We start from the raw sequence: 13,636 nt of genomic DNA on the forward strand, positions 1-13,636 counted from the left end.
TTTGAGTATATTTTCTATAAGGGGGAATAGAGAAATGGGACAGTCATTGAAGGAGGAAAGTAGCAAGTTACAACAGATATCACCTTTAATGGGAAATATTACAAATTTGTTAATTGGCATAATCTAACCAAGAAGAAAAAATATATTGAGGATGTTGGACATCAGCACATATTTTCTCTAAATAACCAGATGCTAAATATTTCAGACTTTCTGTGCAATGTGGTCTCTGTCACAGCTATTAAGTTCTGTCACTGTAGTACATAAGCAGCCAGAGACAACATGTAAGTGAACAGGCGTAACTGTATTCCAATAAGATTTATTTACTAATAGAGAAAAGGCAGGATTTGGATTGTGGGCCATCGTTTACTGGCCCTGGATGTAGAAAAAAAAACCAGGATAATGTAAACAATTAACTTCTTGAGTAGGCAATCCTTGAAAGGATCCAGTGTAAAAGTATATAGATTATCATTTGATAAAAAACTGGAAACTCATCCAATTTAATCAAATGTAAAGTAGAATATGGGTTCTGATGATAACAGAATGGAAGATCATGGTTGTAAAAGCATGTAGAACTTTTCTGATTGCTTCTATTTTCCCATGTACACAAAAGGTTAGGTCATCCACGTGACCTTAATTAACCATTCCATCTCTGGATTGAACATCTTCAGCTTTATCTCCCCCAATTCCATACACTGCTACCAGTAACATTATCACTACTTTCTCCTTAAAAATGTCTTTTCTCTACCTGTAAAGTTGTTAATCATGAGTATGGCTTTATCAAAATGATAAATGAATACCCTTTTCTCTACATCTAAGCTCTAATTTCCTTTGTATTAGTTTCAATATTAGGCACAGAAATAAATAGTGGCAAACATGGCCACTGGCAAGTAGCTCTAACTTATATCATCGTTAAAGGAAGTGGTTTCAAAAATTAATGCCTTTTTCCTTTTACCTCAAAAATAAGTTTAGGATGGGGATGAGTGGCTTGTTCCAAGGGATGGTGATGGAATACACATATTTCTTGTTTGGGTCCTGTGACCTCTAATTTTTTAACTGATATTAATTAATTGATGTTTTTTTTGGGTACATGCTTCACACATTGCTAATTATGTAGTTTATCATTAATGTATATGCTAAATTTAAATACAAATAGGTGTCAATATCAAAGTACACACCTGTAAATTCTCTTAATCATTGACACCTATTTGTATTTCAATAAAATGACAGTGACTTGGCCATTTCTGGCCTGGAAACCTATTATGCGCCTGATTAGTCAAGAGGAAATATTGATGGTGATCTAGTGACAGTATTTAATGCAATTAAAATGTGAAAACTAAAATTTTCAATTTGTTACCTCCTAGGAAGCAAATTCATTTTATACCAGGGGAAAGACAGGAAAATGCAAAATAATGGCTTTCCATGGGTTTTCCTATAACCCTAATTCTGCTTTTTATTGATTAAATACTTAAAAAGATAGATTGGTCTAACAAATCAAGCTGTTAAAATTATTTTGAACTCTTAATTGTACCAAACCAGATTCTAAATATATGCTAATCCATTGTTTTATTTTCCACTTGAGATTGTTCTAACAGCGTGATTACCACTTCTTTCTCCTAAGTTTATATAGTCTAAGAGGACAAAGAAGTCTACCCAGGAGTTCCTTTCCTAGCCATTTGTTTTCAACTCCAAAGAACTGTTCTCTATGTATGCTTAGTTTAGTAGAGAAATATTTATTTCTATTGTATAAAATGACTGTATTTCAATATCACTAAGATTTAGGAAGTATTTTATTTTGGTAAAGGAGTACATTTTGGGCAGCCAACATCTTTACAGAAGATGCTGTGAACTATGGAGATTGTGAAACTAATAGCAGTGAGGATACATATATTTGAGAAAATCATGTTTTCTGAGAGATTGAATATGTTAACAAATAATTTCCAACCTGCCCATCTCCCCTATTCCTACAAATTTTGAAGTAATTCCAAATGTTGGTGCCCTGCATTCTATTGGGTTTGAGGCCATATTACCACAGTTTTATTGTTAAAAAGCCTTCAGCCACCTTACAAAGCATGTTTAAAGTAGAAAAACAGAAATTTAAAAAAACTTCAAAGGCATATATTTCTGGATACAGACAGAATTTTCTGAAAATAGCTCCTCACCTGCATGTTAGTAGGGACTTAAAATATTTTTACCATGGCACCAATATTTTCCCCCTCCCTAAGTTATGATGCTCCATAACGCCTAAGGAAAATAACATATATGGGTGGAAATGGGAGTCATAAGTAACTAATATCAGATCTATTCTTGGTGAAATTTGGAAAAAGTAATAAAACAATAATAAATTATATCCCTTTCTACCAGGAAGGATAGAAAAATTTTTGCTTTTCTATCACAGAACTTTTCCTCTATTATTGCTGAACATTTTAAAAATCACATATATGTTAAACGTGTTATGTTCCTTCTTTATTGGTATCAGATAAACTGGAATGCCAATAAGTCAGTTACTTCTTATCTTCATTAAGAAATCTCATTAGACTTGCACTGAAACAATTTATTTTATCCTGTTAGGAAGTTGCACTATTCAAGAGGTCCATTAACTCTTTCATGATGTTGTGGAATCAGTGGGGAAATCTCTAATTGCTACAGGCACAGGTGAGTGCCATGAGTACCAAATTATGCATGGCAGCAGCAATTTCCTAAAAGATCCATGATTTCTTAGTGGTTAAAAGCTTTAATGCGCCTCCAGTGAGTGTCTAAGTCATTAAGAAAGAATGATTTAGGCACGGGAAGAATCTAACTAAAATGTAAAACTGTGAGGCCCTAAAAAAAAAACCCAAAACAGCAACAACAACAACAACAACAACAACAACAAAAACAAACTGTGAGGCCCTTACAAATAATAGTATACCCAATAAAGACACTTGAATAGTTGTGTCAGATGCAAGCATTTTTCCCATTAATTCTCATGTTGTGAGATATACAAAGCAACCAAAAAGCACAAAGAGAAATCTTGTCATAAAAATTGGACAAGAACAATCAGAAACAAACCAAAAATCTTTTTATTTATATATTAGCATCTTCTTCACATTTATAAGATCTTCACTTTGGAAGAATTTAAAAGAACCATAGCCTCTATATTATTTGCATTCCTCCCTTTACTATAAGCTCCTTTGGGAAATGTGTCATTCAGTTTTTAAAGTGGGGGGAAACTGAGACTAGATGTATTTCTGTGGCTGTGGGACTTGTAATATTCAATTATTTTATTTTTCTTTAGACTGTATTTATTCTTATAAAAATATAAATAAAAATTTTAAATATTAACTTTTTGTTCCTTAAACAACTATTTCTAAATGTCCAAGTTCTCCTTTTAGTGTCTATTGAAATGCAATTTTTAAATAGTTTCAGTCATAACATACCAGCCATGTATGATTCAAAATACATTTTCAATTCCATCCTTTTCACGAGTGCATAATATTTCATTCAATTGAAATGCTGTAACTTAATCATTTCTCTATTTTGAAATATTCTACTGAGTGCCTGAGTAGCTTAGTCAGTTAAGCATCTGCCTTCGGCTCAGGTCATGATTTCAGGTCCTGGGATCCAGCCCCATGTAGGGATCCCTGCTAAGCAGGGAGCCTGCTTCTCCCTCTGCCTCTGCCCCTCCCCCTGCTCATGCTGTGTGCTCTCTCAGTCAAATGAATAAAATCTTAAAAAACAAGAAATATTCTACTCCCATAAATAATGCTGTAATTAACATCCTCTTTTTCTCTGGCTTCACTGGGAAAATTTACATACAATAAAATCAATCCATATTAAGTGCAGAGTTTGGTAAATTTTGGCAATTGTTTGTATTCGTGTAGCCATCCCCATGAACATGTTATAGAACTTCTAAATCAATCCCCCAAATTCCTTAGTGACTCTTTGCATTTATTCCCCCCATCCTTTGCCCCAAGCAACCACAGCTTTGCTTTATGACACCATAATTTAACCTTTCCTAAATTTTATACAAACAGGATCATACATCACGTAGTCTTCTGTGTCTCACTTTCTAATTTAGTATCATGTTTTTGAGATTCACCCGTGTTATGGTGTATATTAGTATTTTTTCCCTTTTCATTACTGAGTAATATTCCATATTATGGATATACCAAATTTGTTTATTCATTCCCCAGTTATGGGAAACTTGAGTTACTTCTTCCAATTTGGGGATGATATAAATAATGCTACTTTGGAAATGTGTATATAACTCTGTGTTAGTTAGTTTTATGTGTCATCTTGACTGGGCCATGGGATGCCCAGATTTTTGATGAAATGTTATCTTGGGTGTGTCTGTGAAGGTAGTTTTAGATGAGATTGACATTTGAATCAGCAGACTGAGTAAGGCAGATAGGCCTCCCTAATGTGGGTGGCCCTTATGCAATCACATGAAGGCCTTAATATAACAAAAAGCCTGACCCTTTTTCAAGTAAGAGGAAACTCTGCCTGCTTGGCTGTTTGAGCTGGAACATAGACCTCTACCAGCCTTCAGATTCAGATGGAAACATCAGCTTTTCTTGGGTCTCAAGCCTTCCAACTTTCCAACTGAAAACACATAGCATTGGCTTTACTGTATCTCTAGCTTGCTGACTGAAGACATGGGGACTTTTCAGCCTCTGTAATAATCTGAGCCAACTCCTTATAATATCTTTATATAAACACACACACAGACATACACACATTCTAATGGCTCAGTTTCTTTGGAGAACCCTAATTAATACAAAGTCTTTGTATGGACCTATTTTTAAAATTTATCGTGAGTAAATACCTAGATGTGGGATTGCTGGGTCATGAGATGAGAACATATTTAATGCTCATGTTTAAGTGACAAAATGCTTTTTCAAAATGGCAGCACCATTTTGCATCTCCACCAGCAATGTATAAGAAATGTAGTTGCTTCATATGCTTGTCAAAACTTAGTATTTCAGGGTTTTTATTTACTTAGGTCTTAGCAATTCTAGTGTCTGTATTGATTGTGGTTTTAATTTGAATTACTCTGATGACCAGTGATGTTGAGTATCTTTTCATGTGATTACTGGCTATACATGTTATCTTCTTTGGTTAAGTAAATCTTTAAATCTTTTGCCCAGCTACAAAAAAAAAAAAAAAAAAAAAAAAAAAAAAAAAAAAAACAGTTTTCTTAATAGTGAATTAAATTTGTTCTGTATATTTTCTAGATACATGCTTTTTGTCAAATAGAAGACTTCCAAATATCTTTTCCCATTTTGTGGCTAGAGATTTCATTTTCTTAACCATGTCTATCAAAGAACATGAGTTTATTTTGTTTTTTTATTTTCTTTTATGGATAATGCCTTTTTGTCCTGCTTTAGAAACTTTGTCAAAGACAATATGGCAAAAATTTTATCCTATGTTTTCTCCAAGAGGTTTTATATCTTTATCTAATAGGTCTATAATTCTTTTAATGCTAAATTTTGCATATGATATAAAGAGGCAGCTACATATATATTTTTAAACCATACAGATGACCAATTATTCCAGTAACATTTATTAAAAAGAATATCTTTCCCTGATTCAGTTGCCTGAATTTTACCTACAGCAAAAACCAAGTGATCATATATATGTGGATCTATTTCAGAAATCTTCATTTTGTTTAATTAAGCTTGATGTCTTCTATTATGCCAATACCACACTATATTAGTCATTTTAGCATTATATTAAGTCTTGAATCAGATAATGTAAGTTTCTCAACGTCATTCTTTATCACACTGTTTTGACTATTGAAGATTCTATTTTCTTTTCTTTTTTTTTTTTCTATTTTCATATATTGTTGTAATCAACCTATCAATTTTCTAGGATTTTATTGAATCTATAGATCAATCAAATTCAGCAGGCCAATTAAACTCAGCAATGAATGTTTTGCAATTTTTCAGTATTCAGACCTTGCATATCTATATTAAACATATTTCTAAATAGTTTATATTTTCACATGATTTAAGATGGAATTTAAATATTATTTGTTGGGACACGGGCTCAGCAGTTGAGCATCTATCTGCCTTTGGCTTAGGGTGTGATCCCGGGGTCTAGGAATCAAGTCCCACATGGGGTTTCCTGCATGGAGCCTGCTTCTCCTTCTGCCTGTGTCTCTGCCTCTCTCTCTCTATGTCTCTCATGAATAAGTAAACAAAACCTTTAAAAAAATAGATTATTTCTTAAATATGCATTTCCATTTTTTAAAAGATTTTATTTATTTGAGAGAGAGACAGTGAGCATGCACACAAAAGCAGGGAGGGGGAGAGGGAGAAACAGCTCCCGCTGAGCAAGAAGCCCAATGTAGGACTCAATCCCAGAACCCCAAGATCATGACCTGAGCCAAAGGCAGACGCACTGATTGAGGCACCCAGGTGCCCCGAATTTCCATTTTATAGAAATAAAATTAATTTTTGTGTACTGGCCTCGTAAATTGCAACTTTGCTAAATGTACTATTTATAGTAACTTTTTTTCAGTTATTTTCCCAGTTTTCCATGTACATAATTAGATCATCTGCAAATACAGTTTTACTTCTTTATTTCCCAGTCAAAAGGTGTCCCTTTTTTCATCCAATCATTCAGTTTCATGTTTTTGCACTGTCTGGGTCTTCTAGTATAATGTTGAACATAATGGTGGTATTATAGAAGGTAATACTATTGAACAAACTGAACATAGGAGGAGAAGGAAAAGAAGGAAAATTTATAAGCTAATTAATTTTACTGTTGCTCATAATGAGGTACCAACAGATACTTTCTAAAGAGAAAGAAAACTAAGGATATTATGTAAATATATACGTTTAATGGTAACCACTAGAACAAAGTTTTTTTTTTATTCCAAATACTAAGAGGGTCTACAAAACACTAAACATATGTAAATATATACAAGAAGGTATAACTCATCTGTTTTTAAGTCAGACGAATCAGAGAGCAAAAAAAAAAAAATCAGTGAAAGAAATCATTAGCATCCTTAATAAAGACAAAATAAAGATTAAAACACAAGATGAGAAGTAATATAGATAAATAATCAAAGTCCCAAAAGGAATTTAAAAAGTCGTTTACAAACTACTTTAGGTAAGTAGGATTTTATTGAATCCTATGCAAAAAAAAAAAAAAAAAAAAAAATCTAAATGAAATAGATAATTATCTAGAAAAATAAAATCTACCAGAAGTATTACCAGAAGAGAAAGTGGAAATAGATAAATTTCTCTAGAGAACTAGAGAAATTTGTAAATGATATAATACACCCTTCTCTGCAAATACCACTAAGCACAGATAGGTTAGCATGAAATTCTACCAAATCCATAAAGAACATAACATTTGGATAGCAAGTCCCCTATTCAAGAGTATATACCAGAATGAATTCTTAAAATTATTTTCATAAAGCTTAAGTAATATTTTATCCATAAATAGAAAAAAAGGACAAAATGTGAAAACTATGGAGTAAATTCTCATTTATTTTTCACTAATGCATCTCATTGATGCAACTTGACGCAAATTCATATGATTGATTTTTTAAAATGTTGAAAGGGCATTTTTGACTTGATTTAAACCTGTTGCTTGTATTTTTTTAAAGATTTTATTATTTATTCATGAGAGACACAGGGAGAGAGAGAGGCAGAGGCACAGGCAAAGGGAGAAGCAGTCTCCATGCAGGGAGCCCAATGTGGGACTCAATCCCAGGTCTCCAGGATCACTGAGCTGAAGGCGGCGCTAAACCGCTGAGCCACCCAGGCTGCCCAAACCTGTTGCTTTTAAAATGAAACAAAAACACCTTGATAAAATAAGATTCAATAGATATTTCATTAAAATGAACACACAGATATAAATGTATTATTTTTTTTGCACTATCAGTGTCCTCCAGTATAATGTTAAACATATATATAATATATATATATAATATTTTATTTAATTATAATACATTTCAGTTACAATCAGGAAGAGAAAATAATGCTCACCACAACCACTGATATTTAACATTATATAAAATGCATCAGCCAGTGATATTAACAAGGGAAAGAAATTAGAGGTATAACAACGTAAAATGAAAATATGAATGTATTTCAGATGACAGAAGGTAATAAAGTGTTTTCTGCAGTTCCGGGAAAATGATATGAAAATCTACTAGAAACAATGTAACTGAGATATAAAATTAGTATTGAGAAATCAATAGACACCTTCTGCATAAATAAAATCTATTTAATTTAAAAAAACTCTGCTCATTAAAATAGCAACAAAAAATAATATATCTAGAAACAAAATCTAAAATGAAACCTATAGGGATGCCTGGGTGGCTTAGCGGCTGAGCATCTGCCTTCGGCTCCAGTCGTGATCCCGTGCTCAAGGGGTCGAGTCTTATATCGGGCTCTCTGTATGGAGCCTGCTTCTCCCTCTGACTCTGTCTCTGCCTCTCTCTGTGTCTCTCATGAAAAAAATAAATAAAATCTTTAAAAAATGAAAAATTTTAAAAATTAAAAAATGAAACCTATAAGTTTTCTGAAGAACCTATATAGAGTTGAACAAACAGAAAACTGCATTATGCCTTAGCTAAGGAGAATCAATGATAAAAAATGTTTATTCCTCCTTAAGTAAATATGTATATCATAAAATCTACAAGTACCAAATTAATCCTTTCTATCAACAGTGTCATTGCTACTATTGTTTTGTTCTCTAAAATTAAGCAAATATGGTTGAAAATTTATACGGGAAAAGAACCAGTCAAAAGTAGATAGCAAAACATTGTTTAAAAAAGACAACTAAGGGGCACTAGCCAAACAAAATTTAAAGTATATCATAAGATTTTAATAATTGCTGAGGAGGGCACTTGATGGGATGAGCACTGCTGTTATACTACATGTTGGCAAACTGAATTTAAATGAAAAATATTTAAAAAAAGATTTTAATAGTTAAAAGGATGTTATATTTGTATATAGAGACAAGAATGGAATAGGATGGAAAGTTCAAAAATAGAGTGGTATAAATATGGAAATTAGTATGTGATAAAGGTGGATTCTAAAAATCAGTAGGTAAAACTGATTTTTTTAAAATAAATCATTTGGGGTGTCAGGGCAAGATGGCAAAAGACTAGAGTCCCCAAGTCACCTGTCCCCACCAACTTACCTAGATAACTTTCAAATCATCCTGAAAACCTACGAATTCGGTCTGAGATTTAAAGAGAGAACAGCTGGAATGCTACAGTGAGAAGAGTTCGTGCTTCTACCAAGGTAGAAAGACGGAAAAAAATAAAGAAATAAAAAAGCATCCAAGGAGGAGGAACCCCCCGAGGAGCCGGGCTAAGGCCCTACAGCGAGTGCCCCCAGGACAGGAAAGCCCCGTCCGGGAGAAGCAGGAGCTTCACCAATCTTCCCGGACGGAAAGGCGCTCGCAGGGAGTTGGAGCAGGAACCCAGGAGGGCGGGGATGCCCTCAGGCTCTGGGGGGCACTAACAGACACCTGCGCCCCGCGGCCGAGCTCCCTAAAGGGCTGCAGCGCGTGCACGGCCCAGGGTGCTAGGGGACACAGCCCGGGATCTGCCGCTCCCCCCGGGACAGGCAGAGGCGGGGAGGACACAGGACAGCGAGGACGCCACCCCGAGCTGTGCAGATTGGCGCCCCCGCCCCCCCAGCATCCAGGCCCCTGTAGACTGGGAGCTGTGGTAGTTACTGCGGAGCTGACTCCAGAGCTCGGCAGCTGGCCCCCACCAATGTTGTTGTTCCTCCTCGCCTCACCTTGTACCTGGGACTGAGCAAGGGTCTCACAGGATAAACAACTCCCACTAAGCCACGCATGTGGCAGGGGGCTGGCAGCTCCCCCAGGTGCACACACCGGAGAATCAGCACAGCAGGCCCCTCCCCCAGAAGACCAGCTGGAAGGACAGGGGAAAAGCAAGTTATTGACCAAGCAGCACTGGAAAGTTCAAGGGGAAGTCGAGGGATTTACAGTATATAAATCAGAGGATATTTCCCCTTGTTTTTTGTTTTCTGTTTCTTTACCCTCCCTTTTTTTATTTTTTTTTTTCTCTCTGTTTCTCCTTTTTCCAGTAAAACTTGTTTTTGGCCACTCTGCACTGAGCAAAATGACTAGAAGAAAAACTCACCTGAAAAGAATCAGAAACAGTCCTCTTTCCCACAGTTACAAAATGTGGATTACAATTCAGTGTCAGAAAGCCAATTCAGAAGCACAATTATAAAGCTACTGGTGGCTCTCGAAAAAAGCCTAAAGGATTCAAGAGACTTCATGACAGCAGAATTTAGATCTAATCAGGCAGAAATTAAAAATCAATTAAATGAGATGCAATCCAAATTGGAGGTCCAAATGACGAGGGTTAATGAGGTAGAAGAACAAGTGAGTGACATAAAAGACAAGTTGATGGCAAGGAGGGAAACTGAGGAAAAAAGAGAAAAGCAATTAAGATCATGAGGATAGGTTAAGGGAAATAAATGACAGCCTCAGAAGGAAAAATCTACGTTTAATTGGGGTTCCCGAGGGTGCCGAAAGGGACAGAGGTCCAGAATATATTGAACAAATCATAGCTGAGAACTTCCCTAATTTGGGAAGGGAAGCAGGCATTCAGATCCAGGAGATAGAGAGATCCCCCCCCCCTTATATCAATAAAAACTGCTCAACACCTCGACATTTAATAGTGAAACTTGCAAATTCCAAAGATAAGGAGAAGATCCTTAAAGCAGCAAGAGACAAGAAATCTCTAACTTTTATGGGGAGAAGCATTAGGATAACAGCAGACCTCTCCACAGAGACCTGGCAACCAGAAAGGGCTGGCAGGATATATTCAGGGTCCTAAATGAGAAGAACCTGCAGCCAACAATACTTTATCCAGCAAGGCTCTCATTCAGAATAGAAGAAGACATAAAGAGCTTCCAAGATAGGCAGAAACTGAAAGAATATGTGACCAACAACCCGGCTCTCCAAGAAATACTAAGGGGGACTCTGTAATAGAAAGAGGAAGTCCAAGGAAACAATCCACAAAAACAGGGACTGAATAGGGATCATGATGACACTAAATTCATATCTTTCAATAGTAACTCTGAACATGAATGGGCTTAATGACCCCATCAAAAGGCACAGGTTTTCAGACTGGATAAAAAGGCAAGACCCATCAATTTTCTGTTTACAAGAGACTCATTTTAGACATAAGGACACCTACAGTCTGAAAATAAAAGGTTGGATAACCATTTACCATTCAAATGGTCCTCAAAAGAAAGCAGGGGTAGCCATCCTTATATCAGATAAATTAAACTTTATCCCAAAGACTGTAGTAAGAGGTGAAGAGGGACACTATATCATACTTAAAGGATCTATCCAACAAGAGGACCTAACAATCATGAGTATTTATGCCCCTCATGTGGGAGTTGCCAAGCATATCAATCAATTAATAACCAAAGTTAAGACATACTTAGATAAAAATACACTTATACTTGGTGACTTGAATGTAGCACTTTCTACAATCGACAGATATTATGAGCACAACATCTCCAAAGAAACAAGAGCTTTAAATGATACACTGGACCAGATGGATTTCACAGATATTTACAGAACTTTACATCCAAACGCAACTGAATACACATTCTTCTCAAGTGCACATGGGACTTTCTCCAGAATAGACCACATACTGGGTCACAAATCAGCTCTTAACCGATACCAAAAGATTGGGATCGTCCCCTGCATATTTTAAGACCATAATGCTTTGAAATTAGAACTAAATCACAAGAAGAAGTTTGGAAGGATTCCAAGCATGCGGAGGTTAAGGACCATCCTGCTAAAAGATGAAAGGGTCAACCAGGAAATTAGGGAAGAATTAAAAAGATTTATAGAAACTAATGAGAATGAAGATACAACCATTCAAAATCTTTGGGATATGGCAAAAGCAGTCCTGAGGGGAAAATACATCGCAATACAAGCATCCATCCAAAAACTGGAAAGAACTCAAATACAAAAGCTAACCTTGCACCCAAAGGAGCTGGAGAAAAAACAGCAAATAGATCCTACACCCAGCAGAAGTAGAGAGTTAATAAAGATTCGAGCAGAACTCAATGAAATAGAGACCAAAAGAAGTGTGGAAGAGATCAACAAAACCAGGAGTTGGTTCTTTGAAAGCATTAATGAGATAGATAAACCATTAGCCAGCCTTACTAAAAAGAAGAGATGAAAGACTCAATAAAATCATGAATGAAAAAGGAGAGATCACCACCAATACCAAGGAAATACAAAGGATCTTAAAAACTTATTATGAGCAGCTTTATGCCAATAAATTAGGCAATCTAGAAGAAATGGACACATTTCTAGAAAACCACAAACTACCAAAACTGGAACAGGAAGAAACAGAAAACCTGAACAGGCCAATAACCAGGGAGGAAATTGAAGCAGTCATCAAAAACCTCCCAAGACACAAAAGTCCAGGGCCAGATGGCTTCCCAGGGGAATTCTGTCAAACGTTTAAAGAAGAAACCATACCTATTATACTAAAGCTGTTCCGAAAGATAGAAAGGGATGGAATACTTCCAAACTCACTCTATGAGGCCAGCATCACCTTAATTCCAAAACCAGACAAAGACCCCACCAAAAAGGAGAATTATAGACCAATATCCCTGACAAACATGGATGCAAAAATTCTCAACAAGATACTAGCCAATAGGATCCAACAATACATTACGAAGATTATTCACCATGACCAAGTGGGATTTATCCCCGGGATGCAAGGCTGGTTCAACACTCATAAAGCAATCATTGTGATTGATCATATCAGCAAAAGAGAAAACAAGAATCATATGATCCTCTCAATAGATGCAGAGAATGCATTTGGCAAAATACAGCATCCATTCCTGATCAAAAGTCTTGAGAGTGTAGGGATAGAGGGAACACTCCTCAGCATCTTAAAAGCCATCTACGAAAAGCCCACAACAAATATCATTCTCAATGGGGAAACACTGGGAGCCTTTCCCCTAAGATCAGGAACAAGACAGGGATGTCCACTCTCACCACTGCTATTCAGCATAGTACTAGAAGTCCTAGCCTCAGCAATCAGGCAACAAAAGGAAATAAAAGGCATCAAATTGGCAAAGAAGAAGTCAAACTCTCCCTCTTTGAGGATGGCATGATACTGGACATAGAGAACCCAAAAGACTCCACCCCAAGATTGCAAGAACTCATACAGCAATTCGGCAGTGTGACAGGATACAAAATCAATGCCCAGAAGTCAGCAGAATTTCTATACACTAACAATGAGACTGAAGAAAGAGATATTAAGGAGTCAATCCCATTTACAATTGCACCCAAAGGCATAAGATACGTAGGAATAAACCTAACCGAAGAGGTAAAGGATCTATTCCTTAAAAACTACAGAACACTTCTGAAAGAAATTGAGGAAGACACAAAGAGATGGAAAAATATTCCATGCTCATGAATTGGAAGAATTAATATTGTGAAAATGTCAATGCTACCCAGGGCAATTCACTCATTTAATGCTATCCCTATCAAAATACCATGGACTTTCTTCAGAGTGTTTTAACAAATCATCTTAAGATTTGTGTGGAATCAGAAAAGACCCCAAATAGCCAGGGGATTATTAAAAAGAAAACCATAGAGCTGGGGGCATCAC

This window comes from Vulpes lagopus, chromosome X (assembly GCF_018345385.1).
Source record: "Vulpes lagopus strain Blue_001 chromosome X, ASM1834538v1, whole genome shotgun sequence".
NCBI lineage: Eukaryota > Metazoa > Chordata > Mammalia > Carnivora > Canidae > Vulpes > Vulpes lagopus.